The sequence below is a fragment of the Salminus brasiliensis genome, chromosome 2 (assembly GCF_030463535.1).
Source record: "Salminus brasiliensis chromosome 2, fSalBra1.hap2, whole genome shotgun sequence".
In the NCBI taxonomy this organism is placed as follows: Eukaryota; Metazoa; Chordata; class Actinopteri; order Characiformes; family Bryconidae; genus Salminus; species Salminus brasiliensis.
This window is the reverse complement of record NC_132879.1, coordinates 8,967,119-8,981,956: the sequence shown is the minus strand read 5'-3', so window position 1 is coordinate 8,981,956 and position 14,838 is coordinate 8,967,119.

Below are 14,838 nucleotides of genomic sequence, written 5' to 3'. Positions count from 1 at the left end.
TCCTGACCCGACCCGATGAGGTCTCGCCACACTGTGTGTCTGGCAGAGTGAGATCATCACGATGCGATGTTCATTAAAATTCAAATGCACTGACATCAGAAGCAACATTGCTGAGAGAATAGGGCTACACTGCCCTTAGCCATTCTGGTCTTTTTAACTGATATGTGGAGGAGACTGTTGTTACACAGGCTTGAACAGGAACTCTCAAAGACATGTACTTTTAAAAACAGACATTTTCCCAAAGCAAAATGGCTTGTCCAGAAATGTGAGCCCAGCCCCATATGGAGCTTCTAAAAGGAGAGTCTTTCTAAGAACATGAGGGAGAAGCACTGAGAGGAACCAAGACTCAAAAGAAGAAACCTTCTAGGAATTGCTGAGGAACCAGGGCTCCAAAAAAAAAAAACTTGCTAAAAGGAAGCACCTCTAACTACATGCTTTTTGTGACGTCACGTTTCTCCCTCCTTCCTCCCCACCACCACCAGCTTGGTCCAGACGGATGCCCAGGGGTAGACTCCGCCTCCGGCCTCAAATTGCGGCAGGATCCGCGAGAGTCCTGATGGCGCAAGACCTGGGCTGAAGACGGGGCCTACGCCAAAGACAATCAACAGTTCTAACTCTTTCCATCTCATTAATTGTCAAGATAAAATATACGATTTACTCCTTTCTCCAGAGTCTTCTGGTAGAGCTTACTCTCTAAGAGCATGATGAAGAACCAAGGTAATTCAAAAGAAATGACTCTCTACGAGCATAAAGGCAGTTACTGAGAGAAGTCAAGACTCAAAAGGAGAAACTCTCTTAGAAGGAATGAGAAGGAAGCACTGAGACAAACAAAGACTTGAAACCAAGAAGAAAGAATCACAAAGGGAAACCAAAACTCAAAAGGAGAAACTATCTAAAATACTCTGAAAGGAACCAAGATTCAGAAGGAAAGCATTTCAAGGCCATAATGATGAACCACTGAGAGGAACCAAGACATAAATAAAGTGACTACACTCAAGCACAGTAAAGACATCTGAGGTAAACCACTGAATAGACATCTCTGTGAATTAATAGTTTTTAATAGGAGAGGAATAAATAAACATGAAAACATGGTAGATAAGAAATGCCAAATGAATAGTACTGGGACAGATGGACAAAACACTTGTAGACCAATTATGTAGAATAGAGAGCTGCACTCAAAACAAAGGCCAGCAACCACTACACTCCATGCCATGTGCACTTATGGCCTGGAGGACAGATGGATTTCTAACAAGCTGGCCATTCATTTTATGGGATCATCTGCTGCATAGAACACAAAGCAAGCAGAGAAGACATTTCTGTGATTTCTGACCAGTACATACACACACTGGGTTACATATTAGGGCAATTCATCCCACACTGCTAAAGATATAAGGCCCTTGAGGGAATTTAGGAGTTTCTTCAGTTTGAAACTGAAACCTTTCAAGGAGCTCTAAGGAACCTTCAAAGAACATTTTCTCCTAAAAAGACTTGTCTTGAAGGTTCCTCACAGCACCTGAAGAGGTTCCTCCACAGTTTAAAACCAAAAAACTTAGAAATGTCCTTTTAATCTTGTACTCTGTCACCAACTGTGGCAAGAGCTACCTGTAGGTCCTATGATTACTCCATCTTATCTTCTTTAAGCATCTTGTGGCCTGCTATTGGGCTGAACGTGCTAGGAGGCCCTGACTTGGCCATGTTGAAAGCTGTTTTGAATGTTCTCCACTCCACATTTTTAAAACCTTTCCCAGACTCATATACATCTACAACCTTCTTTCTAAAGGCCTCAGGGAGGTATTTGGAGCTGGCCATGGTGATAACACTCACTTCAACAACCAAGAGCAAACGTTTAAATAAGACACGGCTATGTCTGAAGCTGTGCCCTACTCACTATTCCCTACACGCAAAAATCCAGTGCACTCTTATAGGGAACAGAATTCGACGAAGTGGTAAACGATTTCGGGTTCCTCGTTGCACGCATGAGCTCATCACTGTGCGACAACAGAGTACATCGCATAAACAAATCTGAACAGAGAAGACCAAATTCATCTTACCGTCATGGGTTGTGGCTATTATGGGTCCACTAAGATGCATAGTTTGTAAATTACTTGAATAGTGAAACTACTGAAAAATTCTGCACCACTACAAAATGTTGAAACCCCAAAGTAGTGTACTATATAGTGAATAGGCTCTTCCAGCATCATCTCTAACCATGCTCTGATCATTCACACATGACTGTGTATCTATGCAACCAATGTCCAACTTATTAGATACCTATATCTTACACTTCCACTCACTGACCACTTAATACAACCCCTTAACTTTCAGATCACTATATAGGTGGACAGTTATAGACCAGTAGATCAGCTCTCTACAGCTCTCCAGTAGATCAACACTGTTGTCCCAATATTATTGGCTTGTGGGGTCGTTCTAAACACAGTAATAAGACTAAGATGGAATTGGGTGTATATGTGTGGTGTTGGTATGACTACCTGAAACTGACTATTGATATGGGTCTGGAGGATGATGAACACAAACTGTGCATCAACAGATGATCTACAGTCTCTAATTGAACACCACAAGAGTGGAGCTACAAGACAGGGCTTTCTGATAATGTGGTTGTTGGGTAAACATATATTTAAAGATTCAAAAACAAGAAAATAGAGAAAATCTGCCTAGAAAATCTTTAGAAAGCCACCTTTTCTTGCCACCAAAGACACACATACACACATACGTATACACTAACTACAGAGCTGTGAGAGTAAGCGGATGTCTCTATTTGCCTGAGCAGTTGTGTTGAAGGCAGAGTTATGTTTCTCTGGGGTGCTGTTAGTCTTCCCAGCTCGCTGTAATTAACGCCATATTTATGAGACAGGTATTAAAGGAGGAAGCTCTCAGCAGCTCCACAGCACAGGTACACTCTACTATGATTACAATCACTATCTGTCACAGTAATAACCCTCAAGATACACACACATACATACACACATACACTCTATGAACCTAATTCACCAATATCTTCCAAAGAAGATTCTTAAATTTGTGCTTTAGAAAAGCCCGAACACAAACTTTAGGTCAGATTCATGTTTTTGAAGCGTAGAACTGTTTACAGCTCTGCTCTGATAATGATGAAACCTATTGTTCTCATAAACTGAACAAATCCCAAATAAGAAAACACGGATGAATGTCAGAATCTTCATGAAAAAATAAGGTTTAAGGATGACATTTCTTCTTGAGAACAGTTGGTGATTAATATTCATTGTTTTTATGCTTTGTCAGGTTGTAGGGTAATACATAAGGGACCCTTTACACCCAAATGTATGTGGACACCCCTTCTAATGAATGCATTCTGATACATTAAGTTGCACCCATTGCTGACACAGATGTGCAAATGCACACACTTGACTTGACTAGTCCCTGTAGAGAAGTACTGCCATTAGATTAGGACTTTCTGGTGCAGATAATCCTTCCCTAATGCCAGATGTGGGACAAAAGGGGTGTAAAGCTGCCCAGCATTGAGCTGTGGAGCAGTGGAACTCTGTTCTCTGGAATGATGGTTGATGCGCCATCTTTTTATTTTTTAACATGAGTTGCGAAAGAGGTGGGTTGGTGATCATCCAGCATCTTGATCTCACCAATGCTCTTTTTTAATACCTTTGATTTCAGAAGAAACAAAAAATGAGCAGTTGTCCCAATACTTTTGTCCATATAGCTGATGTCATATGTTATATTGTTGTTTTCAAACTTTGTATTTGCATTATTCCTGTTTTTTATATATTATTTTTTGCCATAATGTGTCATAATGTGACAGTTGTTGTTTATATTGTGTGGAAATGTCTTGATATATGGACCAGTCAAAATGCTCCAATAATATATGGAATAAAATTAAATTGACTTCCATTGAAAGTTAAGAAGTTCTTATTATTATTACTATCCAAAACCACCTTCTGAGTTTATAACATGATGTTTATTATGGTAAAATTTCAGAGAATCTGAAAAATGCGGCATACTACTGTCTTCAAAAAAAGGGGGTTCTTCTGTGGTTCTTTTCTGTATATAACCTTGTAAAAAGGATTCTATACAGTAGCAACAAAAATGGTTCTGCTATTCTTACAATTCAATGAATAATTTGAGGCAATTTCACTTAGTGACTGGCTAAGCAAGTGACTGACGAACCTTGTAGAAGGTCACCTGCACAGGCCCTTCTTTGTTTGCCTAGAAAAGACATTTTCCCATACTGATGGTCTACATTTTGCCACAGCGCTAGCAAGTATATGTGCTGCCAACAGGAGGTAATCTTAGGTAAACTGAAGTTGTCTCTCTTTGCTTGAATTATTATTGCAAAGCGAAGTGGTACTAAGACATACTGTGGCATTAAACTTGTAGCAAAGCCTAGTCTCGTAAATACGCGGTCTGCATCTTAAGGCTCTGAGGGCAATGCTTGAGTCCTTTACCAAGTGGGGTCACATGAAATGGTACATAGAGCATAATAGATGTCATTTTAGGTCACAGAACCTTCTTCAAAATAAAGAGCAGATATTTTGCTCCCAAACTCCCCATTCTTAAAATGCCATTTAACAATGGCTGTCTGGCAAAACTAGACTTGCCTGGTTTTTCTAGTTACTGAAAGTGAACATTTTTGTGTTTTTCAAGGAAGTGATTTTATATGGATCAATCAGAAAATCTGTTTACACTTCTATTGAAAGGTAAGGTATTTTTCCATCTCAATTTTTGCTTGTTTTGAGTTTTCTCCATTGTTTGATTCCTGTAGCTGCATTGTACACTGTGTGGAACCTGGATTCATAGACCAATAGAATTGATCTAATTCACTTAGTATTTTAGATTACTTTTGATAAACTCTTATTTTACATTGACTTCCATTCAAAGTTAAGAAAATGTTTGTCTTCTCCTGTGAAGTCCTCATTTTGTAGATACATGTTTTTCTTTGGACAGTGACGATGTACTATCATGATTAGTATATAATAAAGATGAAAATATTTATTTACAGGATAAAAAATAGTAAAGCAAAATAAATAAATTTTTGTTGTTGTTTCAGTTGCCTGAAGACAAAGCTTTCTGTAAAAAAAAAGTAAGGCAGACCTTTTTTTGTTTCAACAAACACAGGACATTTAAAAATGTAAGAAAACAAATACACACACACGCAAACACACACTCATACACACTTCTCTCGACTTTGTTTGGGAGATCACATGGATGGCAGTACAGACAATGCCAGTACATCATCACCTGTGAATAAACTTCCCATATCAAACTTTTCTTTTTTCTTGTTTCCCAGTTTACTTCAGCCTTTATCGACTCGCTGGAGGCCAGTGTGGAGTCTCTGCGGCTGACGAGTCACAGATGGCATCTCTATAAATAAGTCCTGCATGAGCAAAAGGAGATTATGGATTTTTCGAGCTCGTTTTTAATGGTGGGCTGCAGAGATTACAGCGTAAGTTTTGTAAGAGTTTTTTTTTCCCTCCTTGCAGTGGCAACATTTGTAAACAGGCACTGAAAAGAGGCCTGGATAACCGAAGAGCAGGAGTAGACTCACACAGTTGAGCATTCTGGAGAAAAAGAATACCTTGTCTTTACAACTCTAACCTTGTTTTGGTCCCAAAATTCAGTTCTGTTCAATTCAGTTTATTTTATTGCTTTCTACAACAGCACTGTATATACACGTAGTATTACTTTCAGTGATTTCTTTGAGCTGTTCTTTTTTATGGGGAAGAATTAATTACATAACATACATGCAACTGGTTTCTTAATCTAAGAGCATGGTGAAGAACCACGACTTAAACGAATAAACTATTTAAGAACATGAGAAAGAACCACTGAGAGGAACCAAGACTCAAAAGAATAAACTATTTAAGAACATGAGGAAGAACCACTGGGAGAAACTAAGACTTAAAAGAAGCACCTCACAAAGACACAAGGAAGAACCACTGAGGGGAACTAAGGCCCAAAAGGAGAATCTCACAAAGATGCAAGGAACAGCCACTGAGAGGAACCATGACTCAAAGGGAGAGACTCTTCAAAAACATGAAGAACCACTGAGAAGAAACAAGACCCAAAGGGGAACTTCACAAAGATGCATGGAAGATCCATGTAAAGGAACCAAGATTCAAAAGTTGAGACTCTCTAAGAACATGAGAAAGAACCACTAAAAGAAGAACCTCACAAAGATGCAAGGAAGATACATAGACCACATAGAAAAAACAAGATTTAAAAAGTTGAAGCTCTCTAAGAATTCAAGGGAAAACACTGAGAGGATGCAAGCATGAACATTTTGCCAGAAAGAGTAAACAGAGTCTCTGGGACTACAGTGCAAAGATCTAGGAGATTCGGCAGTGACCGATGGTGAAGATTCTAAAGATCTCAAGTATCTCCTGATTGGGAGGTAACATTAAAGTCAGTGAGTACAATTGAGCACTTTAACACTCACAGTTTATGTAGCAGCTTCTCAGATGTTTCTCCTCTGGCCTATCTGTTGAAAAAAAGGTTTATGAAAATAGTGAATAATGCAGTAGACAGACTGGGCCTGCTGAACATATTCCTATGGGAAGTGTTTTTGCCTCCTACATCTGCAGCCACCCTGTGAGGTGTTTCGAAGTCCATCAAAGCCTATTTGACTTCTGAGAGCAAATGATTTACAGCTGAAACAGGGTGCTCCTTCCTCCAGATAGTTATTCCCCAGGCCTTGCTTTCCTGACCCCCTGCTTTTTGCTCCCATATCCATCCCCAGCGATGCAGCGAAGCGAAAGTTTCTCTCCGGCGTTGCAGAGTCAAGACGTTTCCAATGCTAAACTCCCCAACCCACAGATAAACTATAAATAAACATGTTATCGATCGCCCCAAGCAGCCTATTCTACAGCGGTAAACAAACGAACACTTCACCTCAGCGTTGGGTGAGGAGTGCCCCGCGACAGCTCTGATGAAATATACATCTACAAGTCCTTTTTTTTTTTTCTTTTTTTTTTTTACATTTTTTAAAACAACGCTCATGTTCTCTACATAGGCTATATTATGTAAGTGTTTCTCCTTAGCCTACAACCTGCAGCGCCCACCAAGAAAACAATAACCAAAAAAAAAATACATATTTGCTTCCTCCTCAATATATACCAGCCAGCCAAAGGAAAGCATTAAATAATGATGCTAAAACCTCAAACTCCCTTGTGTGGAAATAATGATGTGGTTCTGGATCTGCTGTGGAATTATCTGCTGCCTTTTGATTAAAAGGAGAACAGGGGCGGTGTGTGAAAACATGAGTGGACACCAAAATAAAATGATACATAACCAATAAAAAGATGCACCGAAATGCAATATAAGCTACTGAAATGCAAAATAAGAAGAATTTCACAAATTTGGGGTGAAATGGTTCATTGTAGAGAAACAGCTGACTCTGATTTCTTTGCAGTGGTGGTTTTGCTAGTATAGACCACGTCCATGGAGCTGGAACAAGGAGGAGTACTCGGAAGGCTTTTTGGGCTGAAGTACGGGGTGGCTTCAAGGTGGGTGCGTGAAGTGCAAAAATGATGAGTCATCCTCATCAGTCTTATATACACCCTCCATTCTAACAACTTTGCACCCACCCATATCTGAGGTGAGCAATAAAGAGGAAGATAAAAGGCAGGGTGGTGGTGGGTGCGAAGTTGTTCATCACAGAGGTGGGGTGAGAATGGAGGGTTTATATAGGACTGAGGAGGATGACTTGAGGCTTGGTTCATTGTTCAAAAGGTTATGTCATAACTTCACGCATAGAACCTGGGGTCACCATGACTACAACGCAAATATAGGCATTTTATTACTTTATTTAATTTTATATGTAATGTCAGTGATGGTGAAATGGTATCCTACACACCTCTTAAAAAAGAGTGGTTCTGTATAGAACCATGATGACCCAAATAAACCTTTAAATGCTTAACTGGTTCATTGCCTGGTTAAAAGCTTATTGAATTAAAAGTAAAAAAAAAAAAACTAAACTATTGAAGACGGTTCTCTTTCGAACCCTTCAAAACATTTTATTGCTACTGTATAGAACGGTTTAAAAAAAAATGTTACAAGCCAAAAAACCCTTTCAGTACTTTATTGAATCCTTTTGGATGAAAATTTACATTTTAACCTTTGAGATCCTGTGTCCTCATATGGGGACATTTCTTTTCTGTTTTTCTGCACCATGATACTTAACTTTATAAATAAATTTACCCTTTGGCCTCATATGAGGACATTGTTTTTTTTTGCAAAAATGACTTCCAGTACAAAGACTAAGTTCCATTTGTAAACTTATCAGGTCCTAATCCCAAATAGGAACATTTAAAAATGCACACCAAGCCAAAGTCCGGGTCTCAAGAGTTTAAAAGAAGGTGTTTTTCGAGGCTTTTAAGTAAAGACAGTGGTTTTATAACTTGAAGTGCTACAACTTTAAATGCATAACTGGTCTGCCACTTTGGTGACATGGTTCTTAAAATGAAAGACAAATCTCTGGTAGATGTTTTTACAGAAATGAAATTAGCACCAAGAAGGGTTCCACTGCTGTTAAATCAAAGAATCCTATTCAGGACTTGTTTTTGAGTGTGCATTCTATATTGGATATTTGGGCTCTGGGAGCTTGTTTACACCTGGTGTTAACATTCATTTTTGGTAATTGGATTACGTGTGGATTTCACTTGTCTGCATAAGAAGCCAGATGTAAACGCCCCCCAAGAGGCACTGTGATCGGATTGCAATCGGATTAGTCAAACCACATTCGGAGGTGGCCAGAGACAGAATGCGTCTTCCTTGTTTGGATACATATTATATATATTACAGTAATAACTACTGTGGATCTTGGAACCATCTATTGTTCCACCGCATTGTGGAACCCCCAGCCATTCCACTAAACCACAAACCTTTTCTGTCATGCCCGCTTTGGAGGGAGGACATTTGTAAACCATATGTAATCAGGATCAATCCGGTTTACTTGTTCATTTCTCGGGTGGATATTTGTCTGAAGACCTACAACAACAACAAAATCCTGTTTTAAGGCTGCAATCAGGAGCCGCTGCAATCAGGCCACGACAGAGACTCCAGACACAGGAACACAAACCATACACACGTCTACTGCTCTCCCTTAATAAACTCACAGCTGGTCCCGGGGCAGCTGTGGCGCAGTTTCAGTCATTACTGATTAGGGCTTTAATACTGTAATTGCTGTGTTTACTGTGCTGCTGTTTGTAAACAATGGTCTAAAGGCCCTCATATACTGACCTATGAGTTGAGCTCTGTAAACTAAAATCATGCCTTCTGTTCCTCCCCTTTTCTCCTCTTCTCTTCTCTTCCTGCTTTCCACTCCTTACTGCTTTTCCTCCATTTCTTCTCCTCCTTTTGTGTTAACCTTTTCTGTGTTCTCCACCCATCTCCTCTCCACCTAGATATTATCCTCTCCTCCTTTTTGTTAACCTCTTCAGTATTCTCCACCCATCTCCTCTCCTCCTTTCTGTTCTCCTCTCCTCCAATATATTCTTCTCTCCTTCTTTCTGTTAACCTCTCCTGTGTTCTCCTCCCGTCTCCTCTCCTCCTTTCTGTTAACCTCTCCTGTGTTCTCCTCCCGTCTCCTCTCCTCCTTTCTGTTAACCTCTCCTGTGTTCTCCTCCCATCTCCTCTCCTCCTTTCTGTTAACCTCTCCTGTGTTCTCCTCCCGTCTCCTCTCCTCCTTTCTGTTAACCTCTCCTGTGTTCTCCTCCCGTCTCCTCTCCTCATTTCTGTTAACCTCTCCTCCAATATATTCTTCTCTCCTCCTTTCTGTTAACCTCTCCTGTGTTCTCCTCCTGTCTCCTCTCCTCCTTTCTGTTAACCTCTTCAGTGTTCTCCACCCATCTCCTCTCCTCCTTTCTGTTAACCTCTCCTGTGTTCTCCTCCCATCTCCTCTCCTCCTTTCTGTTAACCTCTCCTGTGTTCTCCTCCCGTCTCCTCTCCTCCTTTCTGTTAACCTCTCCTGTGTTCTCCTCCTGTCACCTCTCCTCCTTTCTGTTAACCTCTCCTGTGTTCTCCTCCTGTCACCTCTCCTCCTTTCTGTTAACCTCTTCAGTGTTCTCCACCCATCTCCTCTCCTCCTTTCTGTTAACCTCCCCTGTGTTCTCCTCCCGTCTCCTCTCCTCCTTTCTGTTAACCTCTCCTGTGTTCTCCTCCCATCTCCTGTCCTCCTTTCTGTTCTCCTCTCCTCCTTTCTGTTAACCTCTCATGTGTTCTCCACCCATCTCCTTTCCTCCTTTCTGTTAACCTCTCATGTGTTCTCCACCCATCTCCTCTCCTCCTTTCTGTTAACCTCTCATGTGTTCTCCACCCATCTCCTCTCCTCCTTTCTGTTAACCTCCCCTGTGTTCTCCTTCCATCTCCTCTCCTCCTTTCTGTTCTCCTCTCCTCCTTTCTGTTAACCTCCCCTGTGTTCTCCTTCCATCTCCTCTCCTCCTTTCTGTTAACCTCCCCTGTGTTCTCCTTCCATCTCCTCTCCTCCTTTCTGTTCTCCTCCCCTGTGTTCTCCTCCCATCTCCTCTCCTCCTTTCTGTTAACCTCCCCTGTGTTCTCCTTCCATCTCCTCTCCTCCTTTCTGTTCTCCTCTCCTCCTTTCTGTTAACCTCTCATGTGTTCTCCTCCCATCTCCTGTCCTCCTTTCTGTTCTCCTCTCCTCCTTTCTGTTAACCTCTCATGTGTTCTCCACCCATCTCCTTTCCTCCTTTCTGTTAACCTCTCATGTGTTCTCCACCCATCTCCTCTCCTCCTTTCTGTTAACCTCTCATGTGTTCTCCACCCATCTCCTCTCCTCCTTTCTGTTAACCTCCCCTGTGTTCTCCTTCCATCTCCTCTCCTCCTTTCTGTTCTCCTCTCCTCCTTTCTGTTAACCTCCCCTGTGTTCTCCTTCCATCTCCTCTCCTCCTTTCTGTTAACCTCCCCTGTGTTCTCCTTCCATCTCCTCTCCTCCTTTCTGTTCTCCTCCCCTGTGTTCTCCTCCCATCTCCTCTCCTCCTTTCTGTTAACCTCTCCAGCTGCAGATGATTAGAATATGGTTAGAGAGGATTCTGGAGGAGACGGCCTTATTTAACCCTCAGACGTTTAGTCTGGTCTGCTCTGAATGGTTCGAGTGAGTGGTGAAGATCACCATGGCCAGATCCAAAGAGCTCTTTGAGGCCTTGAGAAAGAAAGCTGTAGATGCAGATGAGTCTGGGGAGTGAATTAAAAACAGTCAGTTGTTACACCGTCCACTAAATCAATTTATCACAGCTGTCAGCGTGGCCTTCCTAACAAGTTCAGCCCAACAGCAGACACACAAGATCTCTAGATGTCCAACAATCCTAAAACGGTAGCTCTTACAGCATCTGTCATCAGAAAGAGACCACCTGTGTTCTCCTCCCGTCTCCTCTCCTCCTTTCTGTTAACCTCCCCTGTGTTCTCCTTCCATCTCCTCTCCTCCTTTCTGTTAACCTCTCCTGTGTTCTCCTTCCATCTCCTCTCCTCCTTTCTGTTAACCTCCCCTGTGTTCTCCTTCCATCTCCTCTCCTCCTTTCTGTTCTCCTCCCCTGTGTTCTCCTCCCGTCTCCTCTCCTCCTTTCTGTTAACCTCTCCTGTGTTCTCCTCCCATCTCCTCTCCTCCTTTCTGTTAACCTCTCCTGTGTTCTCCTCCTGTCTCCTCTCCTCCTTTCTGTTAACCTCTCCTGTGTTCTCCTCCCGTCTCCTCTACTCCTTTCTGTTAACCTCTCCTGTGTTCTCCTCCCATTTCCTCTCCTCCTTCTGTTCTCTTCTTCTGTTCCATTCCCGTCCCATCTCCTCATCCTCCCTCTTGTTATTCTCTTCTCCTTTGCTGTTTTATTCTTTTTAATGTCCTCTCTTCCTTTTCCTCCCCTTTTCTCCCCCCCTTTCAGTTCTCCACTTTTCTCCTCCTCGCCTCTTCTTTTTCCTCTCCTCTCTTTTTTTCTTTCCTTCACTCTTCACATTTAGAAGGGCACGTTGACCCTGTGTTGGAGTGAATGGATTTTAGCTCAGCCTTTGGTCTCGGGGGACGCAACTTGAGTGCTCTCCAACCTAAACAATCCATTTCAGGAGGATTAAAGAGCAAAGACTGACACGACGGGAGTCACCCCAGAGTCATTTTCTCCTCCAGTCGAATCAGAGTCATTTTCACCCACAGTTAAATCAGTGCCATTTTCTTCTGGAGCAAATGCCTGATCATGCAGAGCTGCCAGAGTCAAGTGTGTGTGTGTGTGTGTGTGTGTGTGTGTGAGTGTGTGTGCCATCAGAGCCTTGGTATCTAGCTAAGCATGCAAGTTGGCAGCGGGGAAGCCTTGGTCTGTGCCAGCAGTGGTGAACTTAAACATAAAGTTTACAACTTAAATTGACTTCTGCCTAAATGTCCTACAGCAGTGTGTGAGAGGACGGGCTACACAGTGAACTGTGCCCTTGTCCCAAAAAAAAAACATCACTTTTCTGACATCTCAGCTTTCAGTTTTCTGAAATTTCATTTCCAGCCGGTGCAGCAGGCTCTGTTTCGGCTGTTGGGCTTTTCTGTAACGAGAACACGTGTCCCCCACAGCAAGCCATCCAGTCCTGACGAACTATTAGGGCTGAGTTTCAACATTTTGACGTCGGGTTTGAGTAACTGACTTTCCTGGTGCATGACTGAACCTCTGGACACAACTTTGACCTCGCACTTATGCTCACAGCCAAAGGGATGCGTGTATGAGTACTAAGCTTTTCCAGACCCAGACTATAGAGAGCTGACGGACATTCATAGACACTGGAGTTGCTCTGTTTGGTCCGTTTTATATATTATATAATTAGGTTTATATATTATATTAGTAACATTGCATCACATCACAATCACACACATTGCATAAAACTACTGTGATATCTTTGCATCATCAGTTCATGTTAGCTAGCTAACACTGGCTTTGAACTGTTTGAACTGTTTGCTTCACTGGTCTAATAAGTATTATTGGTAGGATATATGGTTATAACCATAACCATAACCAAAACATATAGCTATGAGCTATCAGTACCTTGTCTGTTGTGTCTGTAAGAAGATGTGTAGAAGAAAAGTGTATCAGGTAGCCTTAAGTAGTCTTAAACATTGCTTAAGAGTAATGAGGGGGGAGAGAGCACAGTTGGGGGAGAGAGCACAGTTTTTTTTTACCTGGTGAGCACGGCCAATTGTGCTCTCTAAAACTCTGGCTGCTGATGGCAAAGTGAATGGCATAGTGTTGGTGCATTACACCCCTGAGCCACTCTATATATAACTGAAATTGAGGAGAAAAAAATAGGAAACCCCCTTTTATCTTATCATCATTCATGTAGGTAATATAACAAAACACATACAACTGAAGATGGTGGTTGGTGTGGCGCAACAGATAACACCACTACCTTCCACGGCCCTACCACACCTTGTGGCTGGGGTTCGATTCCCAGTCTGGGTGACTATGCTGTGCTACACCAATAAGAGTCCTTGGGCAAGACTCCTAACACTACATTGGCCCTCCTCTGTAATACGAATAACCTTGTAAGTCGCTCTGGATAAGAGCATCAGCTAAATGCCATAAATGTAAATGAAGAAATCTAAAATTATGAAAAATGTTATTAATAAAAATGCAGTTTTCTTGTGAGGAAAAAAGTTAAAACACCTTCACATTTGTTACTATTTAAAATGTCTACAATTAGAAACAGGGGCTCCACATCAGCTGCAGATGATTAGAATATGGTTAGAGAGGATTCTGGAGGAGACGGCCTTATTTAACCCTCAGACGTTTAGTCTGGTCTGCTCTGAATGGTTCGAGTGAGTGGTGAAGATCACCATGGCCAGATCCAAAGAGCTCTCTGAGGCCTTGAGAAAGAAAGCTGTAGATGCAGATGAGTCTGGGGAGTGAATTAAAAACAGTCAGTTGTTACACCGTCCACTAAATCAATTTATCACAGCTGTCAGCGTGGCCTTCCTAACAAGTTCAGCCCAACAGCAGACACACAAGATCTCTAGATGTCCAACAATCCTAAAACGGTAGCTCTTACAGCATCTGTCATCAGAAAGAGACCACTCCATTTTTTGTTTTATTCGTTTACTTTATAAACCTGTTTGGAATAAAGAAAACTCCAACCTCCCAAATCTACTCTAATCCAGAGAAATTTAGAATACAAACATTTTACCAACGCAAATGATGCCGTGGTACACTTTGTGGGTACACTTTGGAGTGTGGACTGCTGGGAAATATATTTCTAGTGATGTTCAGTCAGATTCTTTAAAGAGGGTCTCTTGAGGGTTGAGCTCATTTTCTAATAATCTATTCCTACTCAACCAGCCCTTCATTCCTAGAAGCTCCAGCCAGCACCGCCCTTTCAGAGAATGATTGATGGGTTTTCTCTCTCTCTCCCCATTTCTCTCTCTACCTCTATATCTCCCCATCTCACACCCCTGTTTTTCTCTCTCTACCTCTCTCTCTTAACCCCCATTTCTCTCTCTCTACCTCTACCTACCTCTACCTATCTCCATATCTCTCTCTCTCTCTCTCTACCTCTCTCTCTTAACCCCTATTTCTCTCTCTCTACCTCTACCTATCTCATTTACATTTTTACATTTACGGCATTTAGCAGACGCTCTTATCCAGAGCGACTTACAAAGTGCTTTGCTATTTACCCAAGAAAAGCCTTAGCTAGTTAGAATAGACTAATAATTCAAAAGATACCTCTAAGCTTTAGACTCTACTAAACACAAGACAATAAGGCGACCATAGAACTATTCGTCCAAGTACTCTCTGAAGAGGTGGGTCTTCAGTCTGGGTTTGAAGACAGCGAGCGACTCGGCTGTTCGGACGCCCAGGGGCAGCT